The sequence below is a fragment of the Panthera leo genome, chromosome C1 (genome assembly GCF_018350215.1).
Source record: "Panthera leo isolate Ple1 chromosome C1, P.leo_Ple1_pat1.1, whole genome shotgun sequence".
In the NCBI taxonomy this organism is placed as follows: Eukaryota; Metazoa; Chordata; class Mammalia; order Carnivora; family Felidae; genus Panthera; species Panthera leo.
In genome coordinates, this window is record NC_056686.1 from 14,689,664 (window position 1) to 14,703,467 (window position 13,804).

Consider the following 13,804-nt stretch of genomic DNA (forward strand, 5'->3'; position numbering starts at 1 on the left):
CCCTGGGTTCATCTGTCTGAGCCCAGGCAGGTCCCAGGGAACTAGGCAGAGGCACCGAGGAGGTCGGATGAACTCCCGCCTCCTGCACAGTGGAGGCAGAGGGCACGGACACTCCCTTGGTTAGCTGGGCTGGGGGCCACTGAGCACGTGTGCGTGTGGTGTGTGGGATGTATGTTGAGAAGTGTATGGGGCATGTGCAGGCAGGGGTGTGTCCCTGGAGGGTAGTGATACGTATAGAGTGAGCTCCATAAGTTTGGTGGTTGTGGGGGGGGAGGGGCAGTGGTGCATGTATAAATGTGATTACGTGTTTAAGGGTACTTGTGTGGGATGCCCTGTGCCTGCAGGGATTTAAGAGTGTGGGGCACATGTGTGCACACACACACGTGCACATGTGCACATGTACAGATGATTGTGGATTGAACTTGACCCAGAGGTTGCTGGGCAGGACCCCCGAGGCCTGATGCAGTTCCCTTGTCACCCAGCCTTGGTCAGAGTCCCCCTCGTGGGGAGTGCTGTTTTCCATCCAACCCCACACAGGTGGTGATCCAGGGCCTAAGGTGAGGTGGGCAGTGTTCCTGATGGGTGGACCGCAGACCCGACTGCTTTTCAGACATGAGACGGGCCAAGGTTTCCAGCCTGGGTGGGTAGGTGACTAGGGATCTGTGGCCTCGCAGAAAACAGCATGAGGACCAAACTCAAATCCAGGCCAGACTAAGCTCTCAGAAGAGATTTCAGCCATTGGCCATTGGTTTGCAGCTCGGTTGAATGGGCTGTTGGTAAAGTCATCCTGGCTCAGAGGGAAGAAGCGACACTCTGTGCCTGGTGTCCCTCACTGCACACCGTTCTGAGTGGGCACCTGCACCAGCCCCCTGGTGCAGTCCCTGTTCCTCATGGACAAACAATGCTGACTCTGGTTCTGCGGGAGGCCAGCCCTACAGGGAAAGGGCACAGCCCTGGAGGAGTGGGGACAGTGGAAGAGGCACCCAGGGGCTCCAGATCAGCAGCTCCTCTGGGCCCCTGGCCTCAGGCTCCTGCTCAAGTTCAAGCTGTCCTTTCTGCTGCATAAGCGGATCCCTTCTAGCACCTCCTGGCCAAGTCCCTCCACTTACATGGCCTCGATAACGAAAGGCCAAGCCAACCCAGATTTCCCATATCCTCACCGGCGTCCCCAGCCCAGCCAGACTGGAGAGGGGCTTGGGCAATGCCACGCAGAGGGTCATCATAAACAAGAAGTCCACAGACTTCCTTTCGGTCATTGGGAACAGTCCAGTGGGCTCAGGGAATGAAGTGTGGCTCTAGGTCACCAGGGATGAACAAGTCCTCTCATCTCATTTAACCTCCTTTAAGAAAATGTGGCCACTGGGCACTCCCTCATGAAAACCCTGGCCAGTGCTCTCAGGGGGCGCTCACCGAGAAGCCCGGCTGGTGCACGAAGCCCTCTGGGAGAGGGGATTGGGATCAGGGGTGCTCAGTGTGGGGCTAAGAAGGCTTCCTGGAGAAAGCGGTGCTGGGGTGAGGACTTGGAGAAAGCAGTGGGGGGAGATACGGATATATGGATGGACAGAGAGGAGTGCGGGAGGCTTTATATGGGCCGGAGGTATGAGTACATGTTGGAAGGGGCAGGAGGTCATGGCCGATGGTCAGTCAGTTTGAACGAACAGACAAACTCAAGCGGAAAGAGGGAAAAGCATGGCCATCATCCAGGCGCTGGATGCCCACTTTCTGCCAGGTTCTGTGCTGAGTATCGGGCCCCGGTCCTCAAGGAGCTTGTAGTCTCTAGTGGGGAGAATGACATTTATCAACCAGCCATGATTATGTAAAATAGTTCCCAGGAGAGGAGCACTTGGACTTGAGGCCTCCTTGAGCTTGCCAAGAGGAGAATGCAAGGGAGTTTCTCTGGGCCTGAGAGGTAGAGAAGGGGCCAGGATGCAGAGTCACACTTGTGGGTCGTCTGCTCATACGCTGGAGCAGGACAGGGGAAAACCACTTTGGGACAGAAGGCCTGAGGCGGGCCCTTAAGGAATGTTGGCCTCCATGCTGGTTACTTGCCTTATGGAAGGATGAATCTGCGAAAGAGACAGAGAAGGAGAAGCCGGAGGGAGGGAACAGTACCTCGTGTCTTCCCCGCCTTGTGTTTTCCCCTTGCCGGGGACCTTACCCCTGGTATTTTATTCAGTCCCCATTTTGCAACTGATGAAACTGAGTCTTGGAGAGCTCCAAGCGCTAGGTTTAAGGTCACCTAGCAAATGCAGAACCATTTCACCAGGAATGAAGCAAAGGATGGTCCTGAGCTCGTGCTACCCGCCTGGTGCCAGGGCAGAAACAGAATAAGAAAGGCCTCTTTGCCATCCTCTTGGAAGAGATGTTAAGACCATCCATGGAGCAGGAGGATTAGAGCAGGATATGGCTGAGGGGGTCAGCGGAGGGAGCCTCACAGCCAGCTAAAGAGATTCGGAGGAGGTGGGACGTGAAAGGGCCCAGAGACAAGAAACTGGTAGATGGGCCAATGGGGTGGCTCAGTCGGTTAGGCGGCCGACTTCGGCTCAGGTCATGATCTCGCGGTCCGTGAGTTCGAGCCCCACGTCGGGCTCTGTGCTGACAGCTCAGAGCCTGGAGTCTGTTTCAGATTCTGTGTCTCCCTCTCTCTCTGCCCCTCCCCCGTTCATGCTCTGTCTCTCTCTGTCTCAAAAATAAAAATAAATGTTAAAAAAAATTAAAAAAAAAAAAAAAAAGATGGGCCAATGGTGCTCTGGGTGGAGGGAAGTGCATAAACAAGGACACGGAGTTGGGTTCACAGAGGTCTGGGGAGGAACAAACGTGCTGCTTTTCCAGGAACATAGGGTAAGAGGGGAGGTGTAAGATAGGATCAGGCAGAAGTGGGTAAGGAGGCTGAGTTTGGCATGAAAGAGTAGGGCTTTAGCCAAAGCTATTGGCAGTCCTGGAGTAGGAAGAACTGGTCAGATGGGGACCCCAGGAAGACAAACTGATGAACCTGAGGAGATAAAATTTCACCTCATGAATCCTCACTGGAATCGGGGGGATCACAGTCCTCCGTTTAAAACTCTTTGCTAGATGATGAGCTTTGAATGTTCTTGAGTCCCAGGTGGTCTTAATACAAAGCTCTTCTCCCTCTTCCTGTAACCATGCTGGGAATCACACTACTGGGTCCAGGACAAGAAGTGGTTCCTTCTACAGGTGCCACTCTGGAGACAGTGAAGGATGCAAGGTGAGGCTAGGCAGCTGAGGTGGATGCTCCCAACACAGCCTAGAAAGGAACCATGGGTGAGAGAGGCTGGAGGACAGGGGATGAGTCCGCCTCATTGGCCATGTATTCCCTGTTCCTTCTTCAGATCCCATACAGGGGTCTGAGTCATCATTATCTGAGACCCTACAGATGTGAGGTTGTAGGTTTAAAAAAGAGTACCCTGATAGAAGAACGTTAATGAAATGACCACTTAAAAAGTAGTCCCTGCCTGAAATCTCTCCTTCCACAATGCCAACATCCATCCCTGGCCATCACTTAATACTGGTGTCCATCAGGTTCTTTTTGGGTTTGGGGTGGTGTCAGCATCAGCAACTGAACACACAATGCCAAAGGATTGCAAAGTGGAACTGAGGTCTTATGAAGGTTGTAGGATTTAATGAACCAAGAAAGGTTCTCCTCTCTTCTCATCTCACACAAAGCCACAGACAAATGAGAACCCAGCAGAGGTAGACCAGAAAATAACAGAAGGGGAAACTGGCAACAATGAGTTCATGGTTAGAGAACTTGAATGGTCGCTCTGTGATGGAGAAATGTGAAATGAGAAAATGTCATATCATGCTAGCATATGATTTTGCACAAAAAATTTATCTCCCCACCTCTGCCGCCGCCCAATCAATACTTGATTTGTTCTTCGTCATTGGAAGGTTTAGCACATGGCTGTAATTATAATCTCATTTTGGTCCAATATAAGATTCTATTTTCATATTTTTAGTTTTACTTTTCAAAATAAAATCCCAGTTGAAACTTTTTTTTCACTCACAATTTCATATGAAATTTTGGTCCCTGTCTTCAGTGGATTCACTGGAGTGGTCTCTTTCTGGTCCAATTATTGGGCAAATATGGAGGTCATTCATTTGTTTTTTCAGCATTAATGAGCACCTGCTGATGGCCAGACACTCTGCTAAGTACTAGGGATATAACTGTCAACAAAACATACAAAAATCTCTGCCTTCATGGAGATTATATTATAGTGGACCCACTGGGCAATTCCCCCTCCCCCATCTCTTACTCCCTTCCCAATATTGTGGTTTCTGTCTCTGGACCATCGTCTTTGCTCAGAGACCCAAACATTTATGGCTCTACTTGCCAAGTTAGATTGTGCTGCAGTAAAAAGCAGCAACGTTTTCATTCTTGCTCCTGCTGCACATCAAAGTGGGTCATGCATATTATCACATAATATAGTCACTCTTATGTCCAGGATAACAGAGGCTCCTTGTAGACGTGTGTCCCCATGATCACAGTGGCAGGGAAAAAGATATGGCCAAGTACGCAGCAGCTTTGAAAGCTTCCTCCTGGGAATTGACACACCTCCCTTCCACTCAGTTCATTGGTCCTAACAAGACACACAGCCATACCTTCTAGAAGACAGCCTACCAAGTGCCCAGAGAACTGGAAAAGTCTGCCCAACAATGTGAAGATCACATGTGGGCTTCTTCAGAGAGGAGCATCATAGCCTTTATGAGAATGCAAACAGAAAATGGGGGGAAGAAGAAGAGTTATCTTGGGTTGAATCCCTTTGGGTATCTTAGCCCCCAGCCCTGGCCACTCAATACCTCATGGCCAGTGGACTCATCTTCTGCCAACCCTGAAGCCCAGCCTAGCAAAGCAGGTGGAGAGCCTTCGTAGTGTCTCAGTCAGCTCAGGCTGCTTTACCAAGGGTACCCTAGAATGCGTAGCTCAAACAGCAATTTACTTCTCACAGTTCTGGAGGCCAGAAGTCTGAGATCAGGATGCCAGCATGGTTGGCTCCTTGGTAAGGGCCCTCTTCCTGGTTTACAGACAGCTGTGCTGTGTCCTCACATGGTGAGGAGAAAGAGAGAGTTCTGGCTTCTTCCTCTTTTCATCTAATTCCATCAAGGGGTTCCACACTTATGACCTCATCCACATCTAATTACCTTCCAAATGCCTCATCTCCAAATACCGTCACACTGGGGATTAGGGCTTTGAATTTGCGGGGACACAGACCTTCAGCCCATAGCATAGAGAAAGCTCTGCCATAGGAGCTCCAATTCCCCTGTGTTACTTCCCCCTCTGAGCCTCAGTCCCTGATCCTTAAAATGGGTATAATAATCTTTATTTTGCCCCAACTCACAGAGCTCCAATTTAATTCACAGATGTGAAAGTATATTATAAATCACTCCATATAAGGCTCGATGCTCATTATTCATACTCTTATGGAACAATGGTAGATTTAAAAGGGTAAATTGGTCAGAGACTAGAACGCCCTCACTACTGTAAACTCCATCGTTTTCTTTTAAAAAAATTTTTTAATGTTTATTTTTGAGAGAGAGAGAGAGTGGGGGACAGGCAGAGAGAGAGGGAGACACAGACTCCAAAGCAGGCTCCAGGCTCCGAGCTGTCAGCATAGAGCCTGACGCAGGGCTTGAACTCACGGACCGCGAGATCATGACCTGAGCTGAAGTCGGATGCTTAATCGACTGAGCCCCCATCATTTTCAATTCTTTGAACCTTGAAGGGTTTTCTAAGAGATTCTTCAAGAGCCTGTCGGGAGGTCTGACCTTGACCCGGTTTGCCCCTCACCCCATCTTCCCCCGCAAGGCCAAAGCTGCCCACTCACCTTCAAGAGCCAGCCCTGTCTTCCTCACACGGCTCCAGGCCAGCCATGATACGTACCTGTGCAGACACAGGAAGCACTTACTCTGGGCCGGGCACTGGGCTCAGTGTTTCACACGCATTGCCTCACTGCCTCATGACAGCGCTCGAAAGCAGACCTGCTACTGTGCCCTTTTCACAGATCAGAAAACTGAGGCTCAGAGACATGAGGAAACCTGTCCTTGTCACTCAGAGGTACGAGTCAGAGCCTGGCTTTGAGCCTAACTGTTGAGACTCTAGAGCCTGAGCTCTTGACCTTCAGGCTGGCTGACCGGGGTGGGGGGCTCTGCTGCTGGCCTCCTCTCCCTGCTTTCTCGTCCCCAGCTGGGTTAATCTCTGGTACTGACAACCCGCTTTGTACCTGGCACTCTGAGAGGGCTTTTCCTTTGCCTCTGAACGTGAGGGATATTGTTACATGATGGCACAGTGAGAGACACAGAGGCGCCAGAAAGAGACTGCCAGACTTCCTGTCCCAGACCTGTTACTTACTAGCTTTGTGACCTTGGGCCAGTTTCTTAGCTCCCCTTGTGTTCACCCAGATCATCTGCAGAAAAAAAAAAAAGAAAGAAAGAAAGAAAGAAAGAAAAAAAAGAAGTGCTACAGGCTCATGAGGAATCAGTGTGCTAATCCACATAAACTGCTTAGCGCAGTGCCTGATTCAGGGACAGTTTGTGATAAGTGTCGGGAGCCTCTAAATCCTATCTCCTTAAGCCTGGTTGGCAGTGGGGACTCTGTATCCTGGACCCAGCTCCTTCCACCGCCTCCCCACTCCCTATTAGCCTTCCGCTGGCTCCTCACCACCTGGAGCCCTCCCAGGAAAAGGGACACAGCAAACCTTCCAGAGTCTCTCCCGCACTGTCCGCCTCCCCGTCCCCCCGAGACCCATTTGGAGGCCTCTGTGCGCATCCGCCGTGTTGTTTGCCTGTTAGCTCAGATGATTTCCCAGCGGGAGCTGCCTCAAATATGCCGACTCTGTAGGAGGAGGGCATGATGCGGATCCGACATTGCTGCTCGAAGCCTGGGGAAGGAGCCCCAGAAGGGTGGGAGCCAGTGTGGCGTGGAAACTGGCCGCTTGGTGCCGAGGATGACAGCCTCTAGAATAGCAAGCAGGCTCTCAGGCGCCCTCCCTGGGCCTTGGCACCTGGATCTGACTGGGAGGCTGCAGAACGACACAGTTAAGAACCCACGTTCTGGAACCGGAAGGCTTGGGTTCAAATCCGGACTGTGCCGCTAGCGTGCTGTGTGACCTTGAGATTCCCTTAACCTCTCTGGGCCTTGGTTTCCTCTCCTATAAAGTGAAGAGTCCAAATCCCAGCTCCACCGCTTAGGAGAGTAGCACTTGGGCAGGGGATGTAAGCACTCTGGGCCTCAGTTTCATCATCTGCAAAATGGGAATAACGGTCATGCCTACTTCACAGGGTCGTCCTGAGGGTTCCCTGAGCTAACGCATGAAAAGCATTTAGAATAACGCCTGGTGGATATTAATTGCTCCATACGTATTAGCTGTTATTATTTTTAAAGACTTCTTTCATGTGCTGGGGAATAGAACAAGGAACAAGACAGCTTGGGTCCCTACCACTGGGCAAGTGGGACAAAGACAGACACTAAGCCAGCCACCCACCCATCTTTGTGTCCCACTAGGTGTACTGGCAGCATGTGTGATTGCAGGGTCCCGGTCCGGGGCCCATATGGAGTGGTTGGCAGAACGGGCACCTGGGCCTGGGGACCCTGTGTCAGCCCACACAGCCTCCCTGTGCCATCTGAGGGGATAGCGTGAGTGCGGTAACCTCGCAGCATGACCCAGGACCTCAGAGGAAGTTAAGGCCGTGAATATATTCTTCAGGCAACACCCAGGCCGGGTGGTGCAGAAAAGGGGGGTCCCTGGGGTGGCCGGGTGGCAGGTCTGGGGTCTATCGATGGCCATGACCACCAAGGAGACATACGAAACACGCAGGTGCCCAGATGCAGTCTGAGCTTGTGGGAGAGTAAGACCAGAAAGGAATCCCAGAGAGGAAAGGAAAGGAAAGCCATCCCCAACATGTACTGAGGGGAAGCCCTGGGGTGAGCCCTCTACATGCAGTGTCTCACTTGTAATCCTTGCTGGAGCCCTGGGAGATAAATCGCCACGGTACATGCCCATCACACAGAGGGCAATACTGAGTTTCTGTGGGAAAGACTTGGAAAGGAAGAGGCAAGGCAGGTTCCAGAAGCAGGAAGTAGCTTCCCAGGCTGTCATTCCACCCTTAGAAGTGTCTGGGGGAGGCACGGTCCAAGGGTGCCTCTTCAACTTCCTAGGAGCCCCCAGTGCCAGACAGCAGTTCTAGAAAGGAAATGCCCGGGGGGTGGATTCTAAAATGGCCCTTTCCCGGCGCGGTTGTTCCGTGAGCCCCTTAGCAACAGGGAGGCATGGATAAGGCCAAGGCCACAACCGTTCGGTTAGCACCTTTCATGGGCCGCAGGGATGCTGGTTGCTCAGCACAGGGGGCTCGCCTTGCACGTGCGGCCCTGGAAAGATGGGCAGAAACCGAATCCGTGTACACGGAGTCCAGTTTTCCCGGCGGTGTGGTGGCTCGTGTCTGAATGGCCCTCCGTGGGCAGAGACTCCAGGGCTGGAGCCTCACGGGGCCCCCGGAAAACGGGCATCCGGCACCTGCTCACAAGTATTCCCACCATCACCTTAATGGTACACAACAAAGACTCTTTTCGGAAACCCGACAGCCCTCATGGAGGGCTTGGGGGACACGCAGTTTTTGGCTTAGTTATGTCTATTTCTCCCTCCTGCAGCAGGCACGGTCGCAGCCTCTTAGCCGGAAGCCTCTGCAGCCGTGGGCGGCTTGGGCCTCAGCCACCTGCAGGGCTGACTGCCCTGGACATCCGGACTGGCGGGACTCCAGGTCTCCCGGCAGGGCAGGAACACCAAGCACTGAGAGGCCGGGATGCCCTCTGTCCTGATTAGCCCCGACTCCCCACCCCAACGGGAGACCACGGCTGGCTCTGGGATGGAATCCTACAGGCTTTGGGTTGAAATAGAGGGATTTCTCTCACTGTTAGCTGCTTTAAATGAACCCGTGGCCGAGGCCTATTCCCACCCCTGATACACTCTATCCTATTTATTTATTCATTCATTCATTATTTTTCATTCATTATTCACTCATTCATTCATTCATTGGGTAGATAGAGCACACGCCATCCATCCATTCAGGCCATCGCTGAGCACCCACTGTGGGCCAGACGGTGGGGGAGATAGTCCTTGCCTCCAGTGCCAGGAGCTGGCAGCCTCCTGGCTGGGGTGGGTGGTGGGCGGGGGGGGTGGGGGGCAGTTCAGGACCATAGGTGTGGGCCCAAGGGGGGAGGTGTAGAGAAGGAGACCAGCCTGTGAGAACCCCAGAATTCTAGAAGCTTAGGACAATCAGCGGGGCCTGAGAACCCATCGACTCTGCCCCAGCTTTGAAGGGAATACTGGGGCTCATCTGTGTGTGGGGCGGTCCTTGGAGGACAGGCTCCCAGCAGGGGCATGAAAGCATAGACTTCCTAGACAGTTGATGACAGGAAATACGATGAGGACCCCAGCCCAAGGTGAGTGGGCAGGGTGGCAAGGCCAGAACTGCTTGGTGGGTTCACAGTCTGTGCCTGGCCCAGGCCTGGCTGAGACCACAGAGCTGGGAAGCCCCGACCCCGTGGACACAATCTGGGGGCACCTGACCAGGGGGAAGGGGAGAGGTCTCCAGAACGGCCTTCCAGGTGGAGAAAGAAGGCCTGCCATGCTGTCTCTGGAACAATATGAGCTAGGGAAGAAAGGGAACAGGGCACGTTCTGGCTCCAAGGTCACAACCAGAGATGGGCGCTTGGGCCGGGACCCGGGGATCTTCCCAGCTGTGCGAGCTTGATGACTGTGCAAGCTCACCCAGTCCAGGAAGGGGGCCTTGCAAGGAGACTCTATGGAAAAAAGGCCTGGAAGAGAAGCCTCCAGCCTCCTCAGGACCGGCCAGCTTCCTGCCCACTACTCATAGACATCGTCTCCTTTATCCATCCAGTTTCTAAGGAGGTGGGCACCATCATGGTCCCATTTTATAGATGCAAAAGCTAAGGCACAAAGAGGTTAAGTAAGGGGCTCAAGGTCACACGATATATAAGCGGCAGAGCCCAGCTGAGTAACTGGCCCCAGGCCACCAGGGAGTGGCCATCTCGGACACTAACCCAGGCAATGCTCTGGATCCTAGGACCCGGCTGCTACCCCACAAGCAACCCCCACTTTCCAATCCCTTTCTGGCAAGTGAGCGGGAGGCCCCTCTCCTGTACCCCAGGACCCTGATGCAGGCGTTCCCCAGCCTGTCATGATGACTGAAGACAAGCAGGGACCCCGCACTCTCTTCTCCCAGTTCCTTTCCCTGCACATGTCCCCACATCACATGTAAACCAACTCACGCCACCTGCTGCAGGTTCTTGATGGCCCAGAGTGTTCTCAGCCTAGAACGCTGCATGCCAAGTGATTCCGGGACAACTGGGGCCCAGACCACAGCCTCCCCAGAGGCATCTTCTGGGGCCCGCAGCTGGGGCGGGGGGCTGGTATGCAGGGGCCTGCTGAGCTCATGGTGGTCAGGATCACAGCAGCAGCTTGAGAGGCATCACAGCCAGGGGAAGCCCGGTGTTCTGAAGCCCGGTCCCCCAGGCTCCTTGTGCTCCCTCCTCCTCACCCTCCCTCCCTCGCCAGCCTCTCCTGTGCTCAGCATGGACTGGGAAGCAACTGGGGAAGAAAAGGACAGGCATTGGCCGGTGGAAGGCTGCTTGACCACCCACCCAGCCTGACCGCTCACCAACATGCTTCCAGACTTCCCCTCTGCACCTCATTCCCCTCACCCATAAAGTGAGGGTGGGTGTGAGCTTTAGCAAGGATTACAAAGCACTAGAACCTGGTAGCCCCATTTAGAGGCCCTCCTCTGAAATGAGCCCTGTGCAGGAAGCTAGGACACAGGCAGAGAAGGAGGTGCGCCCTGTTCGTACAGCACTTGGGGTCAACAAGCATTACCGACGGGCAGTTCTAGTCCGTCCAGATGAGAGATGTGTCAGACAAGTGCTCAGAGGCCGTGGAGGCCCCGAGAAGGGCGAGTCTGATGGGCCAGGATGTTGGGGTGGGGGGCTTCAGAGAGAAGGTGACAGTGAAACAGGGCTTCGAATGCTGAACAGCACTTTGAAAGGCGAAAAGAAAGCAACCATCATTCCGGGGAAAGGCCCAAGGGTGAGAAAGAACCTGGCCGGTTCAGGGCACAGTGAGAAGGTTGGCGTGGTTGAGACACAGTGATGGAGAACTCGGCAGGAGGTGACACTGGACAGAGATGGGGACCCAAATGGGGAAGAGCCCTGGGCGCAAGGCTAAGAGTTTGACCTGCCCTATCAGACGAGAGCAATGGGGAGCCATTAAGCCCAGGGGAAAAGAAGGCTGGTGTGTATGTGTGTGTTTGTGTGTGTGCACCCGAGGTGACAGAGTGAACTGGAAGGGAGGGTAGAGATGGTCCAGGGCAGAATAAGGAAGCAGCAGCGGTAGAAATGGAGGGGAGAGGAGGCTGGCAAGAGACGCATGGAGAGAGATGGCCCAGCCCAGGAGAAGGTGAAGCAGGAGGCAGTGCAGCCGCAAGGCTAAGCGCATGGCTCTGCGGTCCTTCTGCCTGGGTTCAGCTCTCAGCCCCCTTACCTTCTGGCTGTGTGGCCTTGGACAGTTTACCTCGCCTCTCTGAGATTGGTGTTTTCATCTATAAAATGGGGATACTAAGCGTATACCTACCGCTGAGGGCTGTTGCCAAATTTTATAGAAAAAGTCCATGGAGTGATGTTTCATTCATTCAAAAACAAATATATTTATTGAACATCTACGATACCCAGGCATTATTCTCTTGGTCGTGGATGCAGCAGTGAACGGACTGAAACAAAACCCTCGCCCTCATTGGGGATTACACCCTGGAGAGCTGGGGAGACATGTCGAACGAGACTATTAATAAGAAGAATATACAGTATGGTGATAAGTGCTAAGGAGAACGCAAGGAAAAGAGGGCTCAGACGTGCCAAGATTTGGAGGTTTTTAGAACAACCTATGTGGCTGCCTGCGTGGTTTTGGAGATGGGGCACACATGGGTGGTATGTCAAGCTCAAGGTGTGGGAGTGGAAGTCACCAGCTGAGCTGGAGCAGAAGCAAAGGTCACTGAGGTGCAGGGGTCAGGAGATAAAAGGGCCGGGAGATGCACCACACCCGTGGATGCTAAAGTCACCTGGTTGATGGCAGGGTTTGGGGAGCAGAGGAAGATGGGAGCCAGGTGCCAAGTGTTTGCTAAAAGAAGGGAGAAATTAGGACCTTGGGAATGGCAAGCAATGGGTGGGTACAGAGTCAAAAGGCAACAGTGACCCCAACCACCACCACGGAGAAGGGGTTTTATAGGCAGAAGCAAAATGGTGGTTTTGGAGCAGCGGCTGAGGCCAAGGAGGCCACCGTCCCACCCTTGACACTGAGGGGTGACAAGGAGTAGGCAGTCCTTCCTGTCTAGGGCTGCAGGGGAAGCAAGGTCCTTGGCCAAGGACTCTGAGAAAATCCCAGGAGAGCCCCAGAATACAGGGGGCCTGCTGGCTCCAGAGTGGTAGCCGCAGAAGGCACTGTGGTGGGCTTGAGGGATGGGAGGTGGCCAGAGGCCGGCTCAGGGACACAGGAAAGCAGCATCCACTATGGACCGATGGGCGAGCTCCAAGATGGCGGGACCTTGGTGCCACCAACGAGGGTGTATCTGGGGCCCTGATACAAACACTGAGATGAGAGTCTAATGGATTTAGCATCAATATCTTCTCTGAGGTGCTGCTCTGGGCCTGGTGGTCAGAAGACATCTCTCCCTCAGCTGGGAGAGCTGAGGAACCCCGAAATGGCCAGCCTGACATTATGACTACATGTTGATTGATCCATTCAACAAATATTTATTCACCACCTACCATTGGTGCAAGCACTATTCAAGACACTTGGGATATATCAGTGAGAAAAACAGACCCCAATCCTTGCCTTTGTGCAGGGAAAGTAGATTATAAGCAGCAAACGTAATGCATAGATTGTATTACATCATATTATAGTGGTGCATGCTACGGGAAATATAAATGAAACGTAGGTTGAGGGATTGAACTTGAAGACGGACGAACAGGTCGCCAGTCTAAGGGTAAGCTTCCACGAACAAGTCCCCTTTGAGCAAAGACTTGAAAGAGCGAAGGAACGAGCCACAGGAATGTCTAAGGGAAAGCATTCCTGGGTGTGGAACAGCCATTGCAAAAGAGCACAGCCAGGAGAAGAGCTGGAAGGATGTCATGTCTTCAATGGGAAGAAGGAAGCAGGCCTGGGGGACCTGGAGGCATGCGGGGAGCCGTCAAGAGGGCTGTGCCATCAAGTCACGTGACTGGATCACGGCTTCAAGGCATCACTCTGTCTGCTCCACTGGGGATAGACTGTTGGACTACAAGAAGGTGGCAGCAGGGGAAGGTGACAAGAAGGGGTCAGATTGTGAGTCTGTTGGCTTGCAGCTTTATTTAATATGTGTCTCTCCCATTAATTTATGTCTCACACCTGGCTTGTCTCCCACGGTCTCCCCGGCACCTGGGTGATCACTGAAAGTTCGTGTCCTTGGGAAGCAGCCGACGTTCATTCATTCATTTCCCTGCGTAAATATTTATTGAGCACCTAGTATGTGCCAGGCATGGTACTGGGTACTTTTCATACATTACGCAATGTAATCTTCATGGTGCTGGTGATGTGCCAGCCAGGAGCCCCTCTGCAATTTCGATGTTCGACAGATCTCCCCTCCACGAGATTCTAAGCTCCTTTTTTTTCACAATTGTAATTATTTTTTATTTTGTTTTTTTCCTAATATAATTTATCATCAAGTTTAGCTAACATACGGTGTATAC

At 52.8% G+C, this 13,804-nt stretch overlaps 1 protein-coding gene and 1 long non-coding RNA gene across 2 annotated transcripts in view; one reads left to right on the forward strand and one right to left on the reverse strand.

The window, feature by feature from the left end:
• Positions 1-4,031: 4,031 nt before the first annotated feature.
• LOC122227578 lies at positions 4,032-5,019 on the reverse strand. Its single transcript, XR_006206134.1, has 3 exons — positions 4,819-5,019; positions 4,621-4,719; positions 4,032-4,144 (listed from the first exon to the last, which is right to left on the reverse strand). It is a non-coding gene; the product is annotated as an uncharacterized LOC122227578 (long non-coding RNA).
• A 4,225-nt stretch (positions 5,020-9,244) lies between these two features.
• VWA5B1 (von Willebrand factor A domain containing 5B1) overlaps positions 9,245-13,804 on the forward strand; it is a 49,909-nt gene continuing 45,349 nt past the window's right edge. The window contains exon 1 of the mRNA XM_042952531.1: positions 9,245-9,454. The gene's annotated coding sequence lies outside the window, so the exon portion shown is untranslated. The remainder of the gene's footprint in view (positions 9,455-13,804) is intronic.